At 38.7% G+C, this 16530-nt stretch overlaps 1 pseudogene; it reads right to left on the bottom strand.

Moving 5' to 3' along the window:
- Positions 1-3907: 3907 nt before the first annotated feature.
- On the bottom strand, positions 3908-4330 carry LOC142461689 (cytochrome c oxidase assembly factor 6 homolog; annotated as a pseudogene).
- Positions 4331-16530: the final 12200 nt, after the last annotated feature.

Raw genomic sequence — 16530 nt, 5'->3', positions numbered from 1 at the left:
AATCTTGCAAAGTTAAAAATACTGATATTTCCATTAGTTCATTGCAATGAAAATATTCTAAAAGGGTGGGGGGTGGAAGCTTAACAATCTATATTGTACATTTCTCAATTGAAATCAATATTATGCTTATATTATAGCCAAATACCATTATGAGTGGAATAATCAGAACAAATGAAGCACGACTAAAAATCTGATTACCAGAAGACAGCATGCTGCTATCAGATTTCATATGCTTTCTTCTTTCATCTTGTCCTAACACCAGATTTATTTTGCTTTTGTAGGTAAGCTTTGGTGTCTGTGTCTGCTTTTTTTAAGCTATCACTTTGATATTATAATGAATTTCTTCTGAATGATGAGCCTTAAATTAATTTACTCTTTCAAAGAAGAGTCTACAAACAAGGACAACTGTTTCTAATACATTTATTTACAAGTAACTAATGTGCAATTTGCTGCTTGTCAAAACATTGAAAATTATGTTCTTGTTTCATATAAAATATAATTAGCCAATACTTCCGTAGGATGTGAAAGCAGAAGAAGTGTTACCAAATTGAGATTCGACACCCTATGTTTGTTTTCTTGTTTATTTTTAAAAAGAATTCAAGAAGCCTTATCACCCATGCAAATACAATCATATAAAATAATTTTTCACATTCTCTTCATGTCTGGGAGCCTCGCTTCTGATGTCCTGACGGGCAGTGCAAACATAGTCTGTAACAAGGTCTCCCTGGGAATCAGCTCTCTAATGAACAATGTTAAGTAGTCTCTTCCAATACATGCTATAGTAGTTTGACAAAAACATGAATTTTATTCTTTGCTTTTGTTTTAAGAAAGTGGTGTGTTTTAAAAATGCAAAATGTTCCTTCTGAACAATGAAAAGTAAGAGTGAAAACACTGTCATTGTAAGGTAAATCTTGTCTTACAGGTTGTACACTTGATCTGGAAGTACAGTGTTGGTTGCTTGATTACTTTTCCCTTTGATTTGTTCAATGATTTCTGAATTGTTCCACCCTCTTTAAAGTAATTTATGTCTACATGAAAGCACAATTACAAATCACATAGCAACCACCACAGTGAACAAAATTTGTATTATCTCCCAATTAGCATTTACCTTAATTATCTCCACAGAGATCTATGTACTTCGCTACAAATCAGCCTATCTGTTTAGACATCAGATCTGCCCATCCCAATTCGTGGGACATTATTGAAGACGTTTCACAATCTAAGCTATAAGACTTTACAAATAGAAATGTACTTTAATGGACAAATAATTGAGGTCGATAATACAAGGTGAAAGGAAGATTTTCAAATGATCTCACTAGGTCTTTTCTCTGTGTGCTGACACGAAAGCAGTTTCTGTGATCCATAGTGCCTCGTAGATGCCCTACATTGTTTTCGAGCTCCCCTTCTTTCCAGTAATTTTCTCCATACGTACCCCAAACCCCTCAGCTGCTTGCGTCCATCCATCAGTGTTCCTGTCTCCCCTCTGTTAAGCGAAGTCATTCATAAGATCAGTCTCGTAGGCACTTAGCCTAGGAAATGTCAGTTGGTCCTCTTTTCCTCCATTATCTCACCCAGAATAGAACAAACTTCTGTAATTTCATCCTGAACTGGATAAACCCAAGTGCGATATCCAGTTGATAAGCTTCACTTACCTGCAATAATACCATGCGAACGAATCCTCCATGGCTCACTACCAGCTCGGCCATCCTGGGTGACTAGAATTGGAAATAAAACTCAGACTACAAAAAAACCCCAAAAACCATACTACCAATTTGTTGTGAACTTAGGGAAAACACTGCCCTTCCTGAACTCCATGTCTGTATCTATGAAATAGTGCTAAGGGCACCTGCCACACAAGCTACTGTGAGAATCAAATAGCATGAGAATCCATATGACACAAATGACGCACAATAGATCACAGCATATTTGAAGCTGGCTAAGGTACTTGTCCGTGGACAAGCCTCTTGAAGTGTCAGTTGTGATACTAACACTTTCACACACCTTAGAGTGTAGTGCTGATGACTAAATAAGACCATAACAGAAATTGTGTAGTAATAATAGGCCGTCGAGTGAAAGAGAGGGATGGACACTGCGCCTGCCACAAGGGACTCCTGAAGAACAGGGATTCTGAGCGTGGCGCAGGACCATGCGCTGCTCTGTTGTAAATGGGGTCACTACGAAGAGACTGTGGCTCAGGGACCTCCAGCCACTACATGCCAGTCCCGAGATCTCTGAACAATTAAGATTCCTTCTTGTCAATAAATATCAAAATGCGGAAAGGCAATTCACTTCAACATTTTTATTTGATAGGTAGATTTTTGTTGTTATCATTGTTATTTATGACACTGAAAAATAGATGGGAAATCAAGGAAAGATTAATAGGGTCCTTTCATCTAATTATCCAGTATTCATCACTGTTTTCCTCTGGAGCATGTATCACTGAACCAAATGGATTGTCCTTCTCTTTATAGAGGTCTAATTCTGGAGAGTGAGCTGGAGACGTGGAAATACAAGAACGAATGTTTCAACAAGAAGTCTGTGAACATGAGCCTTTCCCCGTGAAATGCTGACCCTAACATGATCTCCTTTAGACTGTAGCAACAGAAGGAGGCCAGTGGAGAGGCTCCTGCACCAATACAAATCCATCTTAAATTATAGTCAAGAGTAAATGTCCTATTCTCGGGTTGCTTCCTACATATCTGGATATTGTTTTATTTAAATATAAATTTGTGACTTTTTACTAAAGAAAAAATGGAAATTATTATTCCTAGAGAAGGCAGTTAGGAAATGAGGTAGAGTCACGTAGAGCCTCTGCTAGCTACCCAAGGGAAAGAGAATCTAACTCCATATATACCAAAGGATAATTTCTAGGAGGGAGAGGTGGGACATGGCTCAGACCTCAAGCCTCTTTATCTTATTCTGACACAATCACCCACAACACTCTCCTCCTCTTCCAGGTTCTGTAACCCATTGCAAGGACTATATGTATAACTAGGGGGAGTTATTAGGTAAGTTAACAAGCTACAAGTCAGGATCAAATGTGTTAAGGCTGTTCTCTTTGGTCCACACTTCTTCTCAGGCAGACCAGCAGGAACCTCATTCTCTGGTCCTCAGTTTCTTAATGAGGAAACCTCTTGGCCTCTTCCCTGCTCCAGGAAGTGTTACAAAGCTCCTTCAGCACCAACAAATGGACAGATGGACACGCTGCAAGCCAGCGTGCTAGCCAAAAGACCTCAGCTTTACTCATTCTTTGAGCCAGGACGCTGGTTACTCTGTTTCATGGTCTTGATTCTGTTGTCTCTGGGGCCTTCGTTGCCTCTGCCAGGTGTCACCCAGGGATCTGCAGGGTACCCTCAGCTAGCAATTCATCATGGTTTCCTCTGTGCCTGTTTCTGAGGTGCCTCGTGTTAGACCAGGTAGAATGGCGAAACTGACTGCTCCCTGAGTTAAATTCTTGTACACCAATTGGCATGTTTCCATCCAATCTTTTGGTAAAAGCTATAAATACTGTGGTGGAAGACCCATACTGAGTAATTTCACTTCATCCTAGTCAGAAAATAAATAAATCTTCAAATTCAGAGAGAATTCAAGTTGATACGATAAAATGTCTTCCCCATATTGTGCTTTGGGAAAAACATTGGAAAGTGATAAAAGAGTAATTGGAGTCTGTACCTCTGATTGATATCTGGGTGACAAAGCAGGACATACACTGCTGTAAGAATACAGCCTATTAAACCCATCAGACAGTTCTACTTTGTCACGTGGGATCAAAATGAGTCTAAACTGACTTGCCAGTACCTAAAAATAGCAATAGTCATATAAAGATAATTATTACATTATTTTTTTCAATCAGTGGTCACAAAAACCAAGTATAATGGAACTCTTTTTAAAAAATATTTTACACCATTTATTTCAATTATTCATAGTCTGAATGAATCCTGTTATTTGATCACTTTAGTTATTAAGAGTCCTTTATAGAGAACAAGTATTGATATTTACCTTAATTCAAATAGCACTGTAATTACTATTGTCCTTAAGGTTAACAGAGCTTTGTATGTACAGTCAAGTTTTGTGAAAAGTTCAGGTACAGTCTAGGAATTTGTGGTTGTTTTTGAAGACTGGAATTGTCCTGCTTCAAATTTTTCTTTGAATTTTAAGTAGTCTCTTCTTTTATCAAAATATTTTATCCATTGTTGGGGCAACTTGATTCAAATGAGCTTCTTAACTTCTTACACTGAGAAGCATCCTCCGTGCTCTCATCTAAACACTTCCAGTACTCATCTCAGGCTCCCCAGCAAGCCTGCCTTTCTTTCATAGACGGGGCTGCCATTCCCAGTGGGATCAAGCGACCGCTCCGTGGCTGGCTGGGCGACCTCTGACCCTCGTCGGCTGACGTTGCTTTTTCTAATGGAACTCTTACAGGCAAACTGGTCTCACACTATTCAAAACAATCCTCACCTTGATTTTTCTTAATGTTACATGTATTATAGGAGTAGAAGAATAAAATATGAGGATATTATTAATGGGAAAAGGCAGTGCACAAAGAAACACACAATTTTCACAAACTTGGTACTAACAAATATTCCTCCACAAACGACCAGCAATAATCCCACGATAGGATCACCACAAGAAGATCTTGCATCTTATCCAACACCTTACATAACAAGGTATGAAGAAGCATTTATTAGGGCATTGATAGTAATTTTGTTGTTGTTGTTGTTAGATGCCATCATGTCAACCATGACCCATAGCAACCTTATGCACAACAGAAGAAAACACTGCATGGTTCTGCACCAGCCTCACAATTGTTCCTATGCCTGAGCCCATTAATGCAGCCACTGCGTCCATCCATCTGCTCAAGGGCCTTTACTTAACAAGCCCAGGCGTCCTAAAGACCTAGGATCAATGATTTAAGAAAAAAATCAGAAAACATTAATAGTATACTGTATGCAAATTCTCAGGTGTGTATGCATCTCTGTGGCAGTGCTTAAGAAACCTGGGACACTATAATATAGATTTATTGGAGGATACTGAACTAAAGTAAATAAATATACTGTTCTCCAAATTGAAAAAAAACCATTTTAATTGCCAGCCATCTAACCAGAATAAATTTTTTTAATGATTCCTGCTGGGTTCCCCAAGATGGATCAGAATAAGGAGAGAACATCTTTCTCTTGTCCTATATGCTCATAATACTAGAGAATGTCTTGGGTCATTAAAAAAAACTGGTCATTCTTGATGGCTGAGGACAAAGTAGATGCATAAGCAAAAGTGGTGAAGATAGCTGCTGGTACCAGCTATCAAATGATATACCGTCTGGGGTCTTAAAGGCTTGAAGATAAACAGGCAGCCATCTAGCTAAGAAACAACAAACCCCACATGGAAGAAGCACACCAGCCTACCCCGACATGAACGCTGAAGACAAAGCAGATCATAGGCAAATGTGGAGAAGAAAGCTGACAGTGCCTGGCTATCAAAAGACGTAGAATCTGGGGTCTCATAGGCTGGAAGGTAGATAAGGGGCCATCTACCTGAGAAACAACAAAGCCTACATGACAGAAGTACACCAGCCTGTGAGATCACAAGACATCAAAGGGATCAGGTATCAGGCATCAAAGACAAAAAAAATCATAATATTGTGAAAGAAGGGGAATGCGGAGTGGGAACCTATGGCCCATCTGTGGGAAATTGGACATTGCCTTGCAGAAGGGCTGCGGGGAGGAGATGAGCCAGTCAGGGTGCAGTGCAGCAACGATGCAATATACAATTTTTCTCTAGTTCTTGAATGCTTCCTCCCCCCCACTATGATGATCTCAATTATACCTTACAAATCCAGCTGGACTGGAGGATGCACACTGGCACAGACAGGAACTGGAACTACAGGGAATCCAGGACATATGTACCCCTCAGGACCAGTGGTGAGAGTGATGTTATCAAGAGGGTGGAGGGAAGGTGAGGGAGAAAGGGGTAACAGATTACAAGGTCTACATATAACCTCCTCTCTGGGGGACAGACAGTGGAGAAGTGGGTGAGGAAGACATTGGATGGTGTAAGATATGCAAAAGTAATAATAATTTATAAATTATCAAGGGTTCAGGGAGGAGGGGGGAGGGGAGAAAATGAGGAACTGATACCAAGGCCTTAAGTAGAAAGCAGGTGTTTTGAGAATGATGATGGCAACACATGTACAAATGTGTTTGACACAATTAATGTATGTATGGATTGTGATACGAGTTGTATGAGCCCCTAATAAAATGATTTTTTAAATGGTCATCTAACAGTTGGGATATGAATTACCTAGAAGCATGGCAGAATGTAAATCATACTCTGTTTGAAAGAGCTTCAGAGAAATGTGCTTAAGTTAATTTTGAATTTTACAAAGGCTAAAATGCAACTACCGTTGGGGGAAATAAGATGACAAGGCTTTCTCAGTAAGGCCATAGAGCATAAAGCAGTGGTTCTCAACCTTCCTAATGTTGCGACCCTTTAATACAGTTCCTTATGTTGTGGTGACCCCTAACCAAAAAATGATTTTCATAGCTACTTCATAACTGTAATTTTGCTACTGTGATGAATCGAGCAACCCCTGTGAAAGAGTCATTCGACCCCCAAAGGGGTCACGACCTGCAGGTTGAGAACCGCTGGCATAAAATCTTCCTCCAATGACAGCCAGCAGGTCCCAAAGCAATCTTGGCTTTTATCTATGATTCCTCTCCGCCCCCATCAACCTTAGAGAGTTTTAGACTCAATGCCATGAACACAAATAAAAAGAAAGAAGTATGGCATAGATGCGATAGAAAAAAAAAGGAGGCCAGGGGAATTCATTGAGGACATTGGGGGACCTTTGAGGAGATAATCTGCACTCAGCAATGAAGTGCAAATGCACACATTGGGGTTAAGTGCATGCTAGACCTAAAGCACAGCAAATGGAATGGGAAAAAGTGCATGCAGCGAGGAGTTCAGGGGGAATTTTTCAGAGATTCCACTTACTTAGGGAACCCTCTTCGGGCCGTGGTTAATGCATCAATCCAGGCAGGAGATTAGAGGGCCTGAGCCAAGGGGACTGTGAATGTAGGAAGCTTGAGGTCACTAGTCTTTGGCAGTGTGGACAATAAATAAGGAAGCTTGTACATAATCATTGAGAATCTGATTAGGATATTTCGATAGTATTCTATGTTAAATATTATGAATGGTAGTAACACTTCATAATTTACAAAGATGTAAGCTTGAAATGCGTACACTTAGGTGGGTTCTGAGTGAAAACAAAAATCCAAACAAACCTATGCCTTCTGCTTGTTGGAAACTATCAGAATTGAAGGGATGTTATCCTGTTCTTATGTGCAAATTTATGATTCCGAAATCATAAGAAAGACAGACTTTCTACTATAAGCCAGTGCTAATCAGTTCCTATCAGACTGCACAGTGCAGCAACGTCAGCAAGTGGCGGGGGGGAAATAGAAAATACGTGAGTCACATAGAGGAGCGCCTTCCCATTATTATTCCATGAGTAACTATGATAAGGAGAGATGACAGGCTCTCTGAGAGCACAGAGCAAGGAGCCTCATCCACTTAGGAAGTCACAGAGAAGCTCCTAGGTGTTGCGATAGCTAAAGGATGACGTGACTCACAAGCATGCTCTTCCTGTTCTTCGCCTAGCTAACTCCTACTAATCCTTCAGTTCTAATGTTCCCTGTAACTTTTCCAGAAGCGTTACTAAATTATGTATCCTCGATGGTTCTCTTTTGTTAGATCTTATTCTGCATCAAAATTTGAAGAATCACAACTATGTAGCTACTTGTTTGTGTGGTGCGTGTGTGTTTTACTTGCTGTTCTAAGAACTAGACTGTAAGTCCAGTAAGATTAGAATATGAATTTATAAATATACATATTTTTATCAAACCTGTATATTCCATGCCAGAACAATAGTTGGAAATTACAAACTTCAGCAAATACCTCATGTGGGGGGAAATATATGAACATTTTTCAGCCATAACCAACCATCTTGAGGGAATGAGCTGGTAGGCTTAGGGTTGGTTCAAGACCTTAGTCTAAGGAGTCACCAAGATAAAGTATGACACATAGTCCACAGTTAAAATTCTCTATATGCTTCTTGGGTGAGTAGCAGTAGGACTCTTAAATGCTTATGAACAACCATCTAAGGTGCAATTAGAAGTCTCCCCATCTGCAGCAAAGAAGACTGAAGAAAAACAAAGATGAAGGGAAATGATAGAAAGATCTATAAGACCATGTGGACTTCAACTCCCATTACCCTGAGTCCAAAAGAGCTAGACAGTGCGAAGCTACCAGATGAAACCACTCTGAAAGGGATCACATCAGAAGATCCTGGAAGGAAAGGGAGAAAATTAAAGAACAAAATTCAAAATCATAAAAAATAATGCCAGGCTTTCTGGTCATATAGATAGGTGGAATCTTCAAGCTATGGTCCTTAGTCAACCATTAGGTCAGAAAGTGAAATCACCTACAGCTCAATTGTAAGCCAGCTAGACAGACCTTGAAGGCGAACAGTAGCACTAGAGAGCAGCATATTACTTACAACAATTTGAGGTCAAACGCATGCCATTTGCTCAAGGATAAAAGTCAGAAAGTAGAAAAGAAGGGAACAGGGAAAAACAAAGTAGATGGAGCATGAATGATGTTACACTGTGAGCATTCAAATTAATTAATACAGAACTGAATTGCTCTATAAATTGTGCTTCAATTCATAGTATAAATTTTTTTAAATAAGTGAATTTTGGGTGAGTGAATTGAGAAACAATAGTCAGATAAGAGATTGAGGCAAGCAGGATAAATACGCACGTATATATCATAATTCAAAAAGTTCATGGAAAAATTCTAGTGTCTTTCTATTTCATTTTTCCATGTCTTCTAGAAGTTCTTTCATACAAAGATCATTTTTATATATGCAATAAAACTATAAATTATATATACCTAGATAAATATACTTATGAGTCTATTAATGCATTTTGACATATGGAAGAAACAGTTGTGAAAGCCAGCAAGAGAGAATTTACTGCATTCAGGAAACTAAGAGTTCCAGTTGGGTGAAGTGAAATTTTCAGGATGGGAAGCGCTCAGAGATGCAGAAGAAGATGCAGAGTTCAGTCAACAATTAGCAAGGGCATGTAATAAAATTTGCTTAGGCAAAGGGAAGCTGGGGAGGATTCTGAGTATCAAAGTAAAATTACCAGGTCACTGTTTGCCTCTCGAAAGAGGTAAAATTGGAGCCTGGTGCAGAACTGGGTACTTGATGTAATAATTCAGAGTCTTGGCTGACTGCATTGCTGCAGTGTCAGAGAGATGGAGAGAAACGAAGGGACCCAAGAGACACCAGCACCTGTAATTCAAAAAATTCAATATGAATTAAACTAGAAAATAATCCATAAGAGAAGTCTGAATGTGTATGCATTCTGGAGAAAAGCAATATTAAAATTTTGAACTGGTAGTAAAAAATGAAAATATTGGCAGATTTTAGTACATATGTAATATAATATTTCATTTAAAAAACATGCAAAAAACTGGAAAAACATAACTTGTAAAATATTCAAATTGAAACAAACAGAAGTTACACTCTTTTAAAAATATAACAACTTACGCAGATTTTAAATAAAGCCTTAAGATCCAATTGGCAAGTAGGGAAATGCCAGCTATAATCACACCAACAAGGCTCTACCACTATTTCATAAATATGAACAACTGCGCCATAGGACTGATTATCAAACACATAGCTTAAAACATGGTAAAATGGTTACTATTTCTGGGGATAATCTTTTAACAAGATAAAATTTACACTGATTTGCAAAATTAGCAAGAATTCATTACATCACCAGACCTGTATTAAGTACTAATGAGACAACGGCATCCTGCAGAATTGTGTACTGTGTGACTTGGTTTTAGAAAACAAAAGCCGGTTCCTAGTGATCTCTGGCTTTTATTTTGTATACCCATCCGCATCACCTTTTTAATGTAAATAGTATTGTTATAAATGAGCATTTTATTGATTCTCATTCTTCAAATATTTCTCCTGTGACTTTTTAAATAATCTTATGACAATAATTATGTTTTATATGCAAAACTGTAAAGCTATAATTTCTTAAAGTACTTGTTCTTTATAAATAAATATAGCATAGTTGTCTACCTATAGTATAAGACATGCTTCAATACACATTTAGAAAAGATATTATTTAGAAACATCTTAGATAAAAATCAAGCAAACAGTGAATGAATTAAAATGTGACTTCTCATATTTCTAGTACACATTTAAGAAAATTTGAATTACCAATTTATTTGAATAGCTTAATATTTTAATGTGGGCAAAATTATATATAAATATTTTCACATATTCAATACTTTTATCCAAGATTTGAAGTATGTACAACCAAAATCTAACCTTTAACTGCAAAACAATTGAAATGCCAAATCAAACACATTTATTAGCTTTGGCATTATTTGGTGTCATTCATACCGTGGCAACCTTAAATATCGCAGAACAAAATACTGACTAATCTTGCACTATCTTCACAATCGTTATGCTTGAGCCCATTGCTGTAGCCATTCTGTCAATTCATCTCCTTGAGAATCTTCCTCTTCTTCATTGACTCTCCACTATACCAAGAATGGTGTCTTTTTCCAGAGACTGATCCCTCGGGATAACACAACCAAGGTAAAGAAGATGAAGTCTTGCCATATTAGCTCCTAAAGAGCATTGTGGATGCAGTTTTTCTAAGACATATTTATTGCTCTTCTAGCCGCCCACTCAGTATTCAATGTCCTTTTTCAGCGTCATAATTCAAATGCAACAGTTCTTCTCTGATCTTCCTCACTCGTTGTTCAGCTCTCTCATGCATACGAAGACCTCGAGAATAACATGGCGTAGGTCATGCGTAGGGCCAGCATGCTCCTTAATGGCAAGGATGGTAAGACGTCCTCTTACATACTTAGGGCATATTGTCAGAAGACACGAGTCCCTGGAGAATGATACCATGTTGGGTAAAGGAGAGAGGAAATCTCTCACGGTGGATTGACACCATGGCTGTAACAATGGATGCAAGCTTACGAACAATGGTGAGGATGGCGCAGGACCAGGCAGTGTTTTGTTCGATTATGCATTAGGTTGCTATGGGTTGGAACTGACCTGATGGCACCTAATAAGGTCAGATACACAGTAGTTTTCAAAGGAACACTTTGCTCTTCAGATGCAAAGAAGTCCTTTGTAGTAGATTTGCCCAATTTCGAACTATTTGATTTCTTGACTGCTGCTTCCATGAGCATTGGCTGTAGAAGCATGGAAAATAGAACCCTTGACAAACTTAATATTATCTCTATTTTTCATTCTGTTGCTTAATGATCCAGTTGTAAGGATGTATTTTCTCTACATGGAAATGTAATCTATAGTGAAAGCTGCCGCATGTTCATCAGTAAGTAGTTCAACCTTCCTTGCTTTAAGTACACAAGGTTATTTTATCTGCATATTAGAGATTGGTTATGAGACTTCCTCCATGCCACATTCGTGTTCATATAGTTCAGGTTCTTAGGTTATTGGTTCAGCGTGATTTTAAACCATGCCATATCCCTGGTTCCAGTTGAACAATTGCCTCATGGTCTGGGTACAGATTCCAAACAAGCGCAGGGAAGTGTTCTGGAATGCCTATGATTTGCGATGCTAACCATGGTTTGTTATGAACCACAAAATCAAACTCAAGTAAACCATTTTCTAGTATACTTTACTGTTACCCAAGATCTGTTTGGCATATACGGCTCCCAATGGCTAAGTGCAAGTGGTAATGCATTCCTTACAGTGGGTCACCAAAAACAAAACCATATGTGTTCAAAAAAAAATCACTAAATCTATTTTAAGGATGCATTTGATTTTCTAATGGGTAAGATAAGGCAAGGGAGGCTGAACATAGTTTCTGAAGTTAAAAAATAGATGTCCTTTTTCTGTTCCTACACACTTCTTGAAGACTCATTCTAAATTGTAAAGTTTAGTACCAATAGAATCATCAGAACGGATCCCCAATTTTACAATTGGGTGATTATCCACCCTCCTGCCACCAATTACTTCTCATCTTTATTCTATTAAAAAAACAGATCATATCACCGTGCGCTTCACCTCAAATCTCGAGACAAATGATCCAGGACTTAATTTCATGTGGCATCAGAAAAGGAAACTGGGCAGGTAGCATTGTCCCTTATGAGCCATACTAGGCACTTCTTCAGGCAAGCCAGCAGGAACGCTGGATAGAGCTGCTGCTCCTACCTCTGCTGTACAAATCATTTTAGAGCTTCAGGGTTTTTTCCTTCTTTTTTTAAGAACGAGAGATCCTACCTTCTCTGCGAGTACAGGAAACCGTGTTGATGATGAAACATAATAAGAAGCGTCCTAGCAGGGAGAAAATCATGATACTTCAAAATGATCAAAACTGTGAGAATCCACAGGATGGCAAATACACAATAGAGCAAGCTAAACTTACAGCTCAGGCATGCATTGAGGTGTAGCAATTCTAAGAAAGCTAATATAAAGTTTCACTGCACCAGTGGGTAGCACTGAGTCCAACAAAAGCAATATTCTGAATAATGGGAATAACATTAAGGAAAAGTCATAATTACATGGGTGGATACCTTACACTACAAATCTTGCAGGCCCATCTAGTTTCTCCATGATGCATATTGCATATACTATAGAAGAATGTCTTCCTCAAAAATAAATACAGAACCAGAGCACAGAAAAAGAAGACGCAATGAAGCAGTATTGAAACTTTCCATAGCTCTCTCACTCCTTATCCCGAAAGTATCTAGGATGCTTTAGACAGCATTAAACACTTAAATTTTTATAGGTGAAAATAAAATTTATTTATCTTAAAAGCATTTGATGTGTTAATTAAAAATATATTGTTAAGAACAACATCCATAGAATAATATTAAAAACATCAAAGTGGCTAAAAATGATCATTAAAAGTAGATTATTATTATTTCAAATTATTGCAGGTATACTTACACAGTATCTTCTATTTCTCTATTAAAAACACACACACATAATCACATTGCCATTGAGTCGACTCTAACTCATAGTGACCTGTGGTAGTACATAAGCTGGTGTCAACTTGAGACTATTAAGAGTGAAGGGGTGGGGACCAGCCTGGCAACCACATCATAACTTGATGCCCTCATTTGAAGGTGCCACGAAAATAAATAGATCACTAGAGGCCATATACAATTACTCCCTGTGAGACATCCCTATTAACAAGTCACATGGAGCTACTATGATAGAGCCAGAGTCCTGGAGTTTGGAAAGCCATGTGGATTCACATGCCACCATTGATATGCTTCCACCACCACTGGATCCACAAGACTTTCCACCCATTGGACTGTGATCTTCCTGCATTTGGTGTCATTACATGGCTGTGTGAGTCTGAAGAGGAATTTATAGACTAGTATCAACATATGGGGCAATATTGGACTTATGGACTTGATCTGGATTAGGCAGGGATTTTTTTTTAATGCACGATTGCTCTTTGGTATAAAGTTCTCTCTTACCCTTATATGAATGTCTATGAATTTGTTTCTCTAGTCAACCTAGATTAACACATGACCCCATGCAGTTTTTCTGAGACTGCAAATCTATCTTTCCCATTTCTTCTTTCTTCCACAAAGTAGCTGGTTAGTATGAGCCAACACCTAGTCCACTAAGCCCATTTCCATTGTAGTGACTCACAGGGACCCCATATAGGGCAGAATATAACAGCTCTTTAGTTTATCACAACTCTAAATCTTGAGCCTCTGACTTCATAGTTTGTAGACCAATGCTTATTTCCTAGTTAATAGCATTGAATAATTAATGTCTATCATTTTAAAAACAAGAATAACTGGGGAAATATTCTGAGGTACTGACCAAACAATATTTTCATCCAATCATCCCACCAACAAGATAAAATGTCAATGACTATTCTTAAGAAAATAATAAATGATCACAACAGCAAAATAATGTATTTTATGACTCCTAAATTATATATTTAATGCATATTTTAATTTTCCCCACTTTGTATTGATTCAAATTACAATAAGACTCTAAGAGTACATTGTAAGAACTTAGAAGCACAGTATATGCGATAGTTTATTGTGCCAGCCTGGCCGATAAACACAAGTAGGATTAACGGAAGGGTGGAGGGATAAATGGCTCGGTGAACCTTGCCTTGCTAGTTTTGTGCCTCAGTTTAAAGGGGTACACTACCTGTGGGATACCTAGCTTGTGGACTGTGTCGCAGTAAGTTGAGGACCCTTTAAGCCCACCCAATTGGAATGTTCATCTCTGGAGCTGGGGACCTACAGTTGATGACAGTTGGGGACCTGCCTTGCTGTTTGCTGCCTGGAGACATATAGCCCAGCTCTCTCTACAGTAGGGAACTGGTAACTGGCGGCTCTCAAGCCTTAAAGGCTGCTAGTGTCTCACTGCTTTATAGTTTAACTGTAAATTTCTTTGTATTATCTATCTGTATATAATTTAATGGTTCATTTCTTGTATTATATATCTATCTTTATAAATATATTTATATATAATTACTAGCAATCTGGTTTGTCTCTCTAGAGAACCCTGTCCAACACAGTATATTTTGGGTAACTTGATATCACAACAAAACAAATATAAAATTGATGTTAATTAGCTATTTTCTTGGTGTAAAATTAAATTGGTTCGAATACATATTAAAATAATATATTTGCTTACATTAACTCATTTATTAAGACATCATTCTCTCATTGTTATGAACCTCAATTCACTTGGATAAGCATCTAAAATACCCTCTACCATTTCTTTTTCAATCTTTCTATCTTGGACGGTCTGACATTTTATTTCCCTTTCAATACACACTGATAAAACTGCCCTTTTATTTTAAAAATCATTTTATTAGGGGCTCATACAACTCTTATCACAATCCATACATACATCAATTGTGTAAAGCACATCTGTACATTCATTACCCTCATCATTCTGAAAACATTTGCTATCCAATTAAGCCCTTGGCATCATGTCCTCATTTTATCCCTCCCTCCCGGTCCCCCGTCTCTCATGAGCCCTTGATAATTTATAAGTTATTTTGTCATATCTTGCCCTGTCCGACGTCTCCCTTCACCCACTTTTCTGTTGTCCATCCCCGAGGGAGGAGGTCACATGTAGATCCTTGTAATCGGTTCCCTCTTTCCAACCCACTCTCCCTCTACCCTCCCAGTATCACCACTCACACCCCTGGTCCTGAGGGGTTCATCCGCCCTGGATTCTCTGTTTCCAGTTCCTATCTGTACCATTGTACATCCTCTGGTCTAGCCAGACTTGCAAGGTAGAATTCGGATCATGATAGTAGAGGTGGGAAGGAAGCATTTAGGAACTAGAAGAAAGTTGTATTTTTTCATCGGTGCTATATCACACCTTGACTGGCTCGTCTCCTCCCCTAGATCCCTCTGCAAGGGGATCTCCAGTGGCCAACAAATGGGCTTTGGTTCTCCACTTTGCACTCCACCCTTCATTCACTATGGTAAGATTTTTTTGTTCTGATGATGTCTTATACCTGATCCCTTCTACACTTCATGATTGTACAGGCTGGTGTGCTTCTTTCATGTGGGCTTTGTTGCTTCTGAGCTAAATGGCCACTTGTTTACCTTCAAGCCTTTAAGACCCCAGATGCAAATAGGTGGGCCACATTTGCTTATGTACCCATTTGTCCTCAGTGATTGTATCATGGAGGTGTGCACCCAATGATATCGTTTTTTTTGTTCTTTGATGCCTGATAACTGATCCCTTCGGAACCACATGATCACACAGGCTGGTGTGGGCTTTGTTGCTTCTGAGTTAGATGGCCGTTTGTTTATCTTCAAGCCTTTAAGACCCAAGATGCTATATCTTTTGATAGCCGGGCACCATCAGCTTTCTTCACCACATTTGCTTATTCACCCACTTTGTCTTCAGAGGTTGTGTCGGGAGGGTGAGCATCATAGAATGCTAATTTAATAGAAGAAAATATTCTTGCATTGAGGGAGTACTTGAGTGGAGGCCCAATGTCCTTCTGCTACCTTAATACTAAACCTATAAATATAGGCACATAGATCTATTTCCCCATCCTCATATACAAATATACTTGCATATGTACATCTCTTTATCTAGACCTCTATAAATGACCTTTGCCTCACAGCTCTTTCCTCTATTTCCCTTGACTTTCCTCCTGTACCACTATCATATTCCATCCCCACCTGGGTTTCAGCAATACCTCTTCATTACATTACCCTTGATCATGCCCTACCATGCCTCCCACACCCACCTCCCACCAATTTGGGTCACTTGTTGTTCCCTTGTCCAAGGGTTTGTTAATACCACTTCCTTTCCCCTATTCCCCCTATATCATGTCCCCCCCAGACCTGTCATTGATGATTTATTGTATGGTAAGTGTCTCTTATGTAACCTATTTGATTTCAGTCACCATCATCTACCAACTAGCTTCATACTTTCTTGACTTCTCTAACACA

The sequence above is a fragment of the Tenrec ecaudatus genome, chromosome 11 (assembly GCF_050624435.1).
Source record: "Tenrec ecaudatus isolate mTenEca1 chromosome 11, mTenEca1.hap1, whole genome shotgun sequence".
Lineage (NCBI taxonomy): Eukaryota > Metazoa > Chordata > Mammalia > Afrosoricida > Tenrecidae > Tenrec > Tenrec ecaudatus.
The sequence above is the reverse complement of the archived record's forward strand: the minus strand, read 5'-3'. Positions and strand labels throughout refer to the sequence as shown.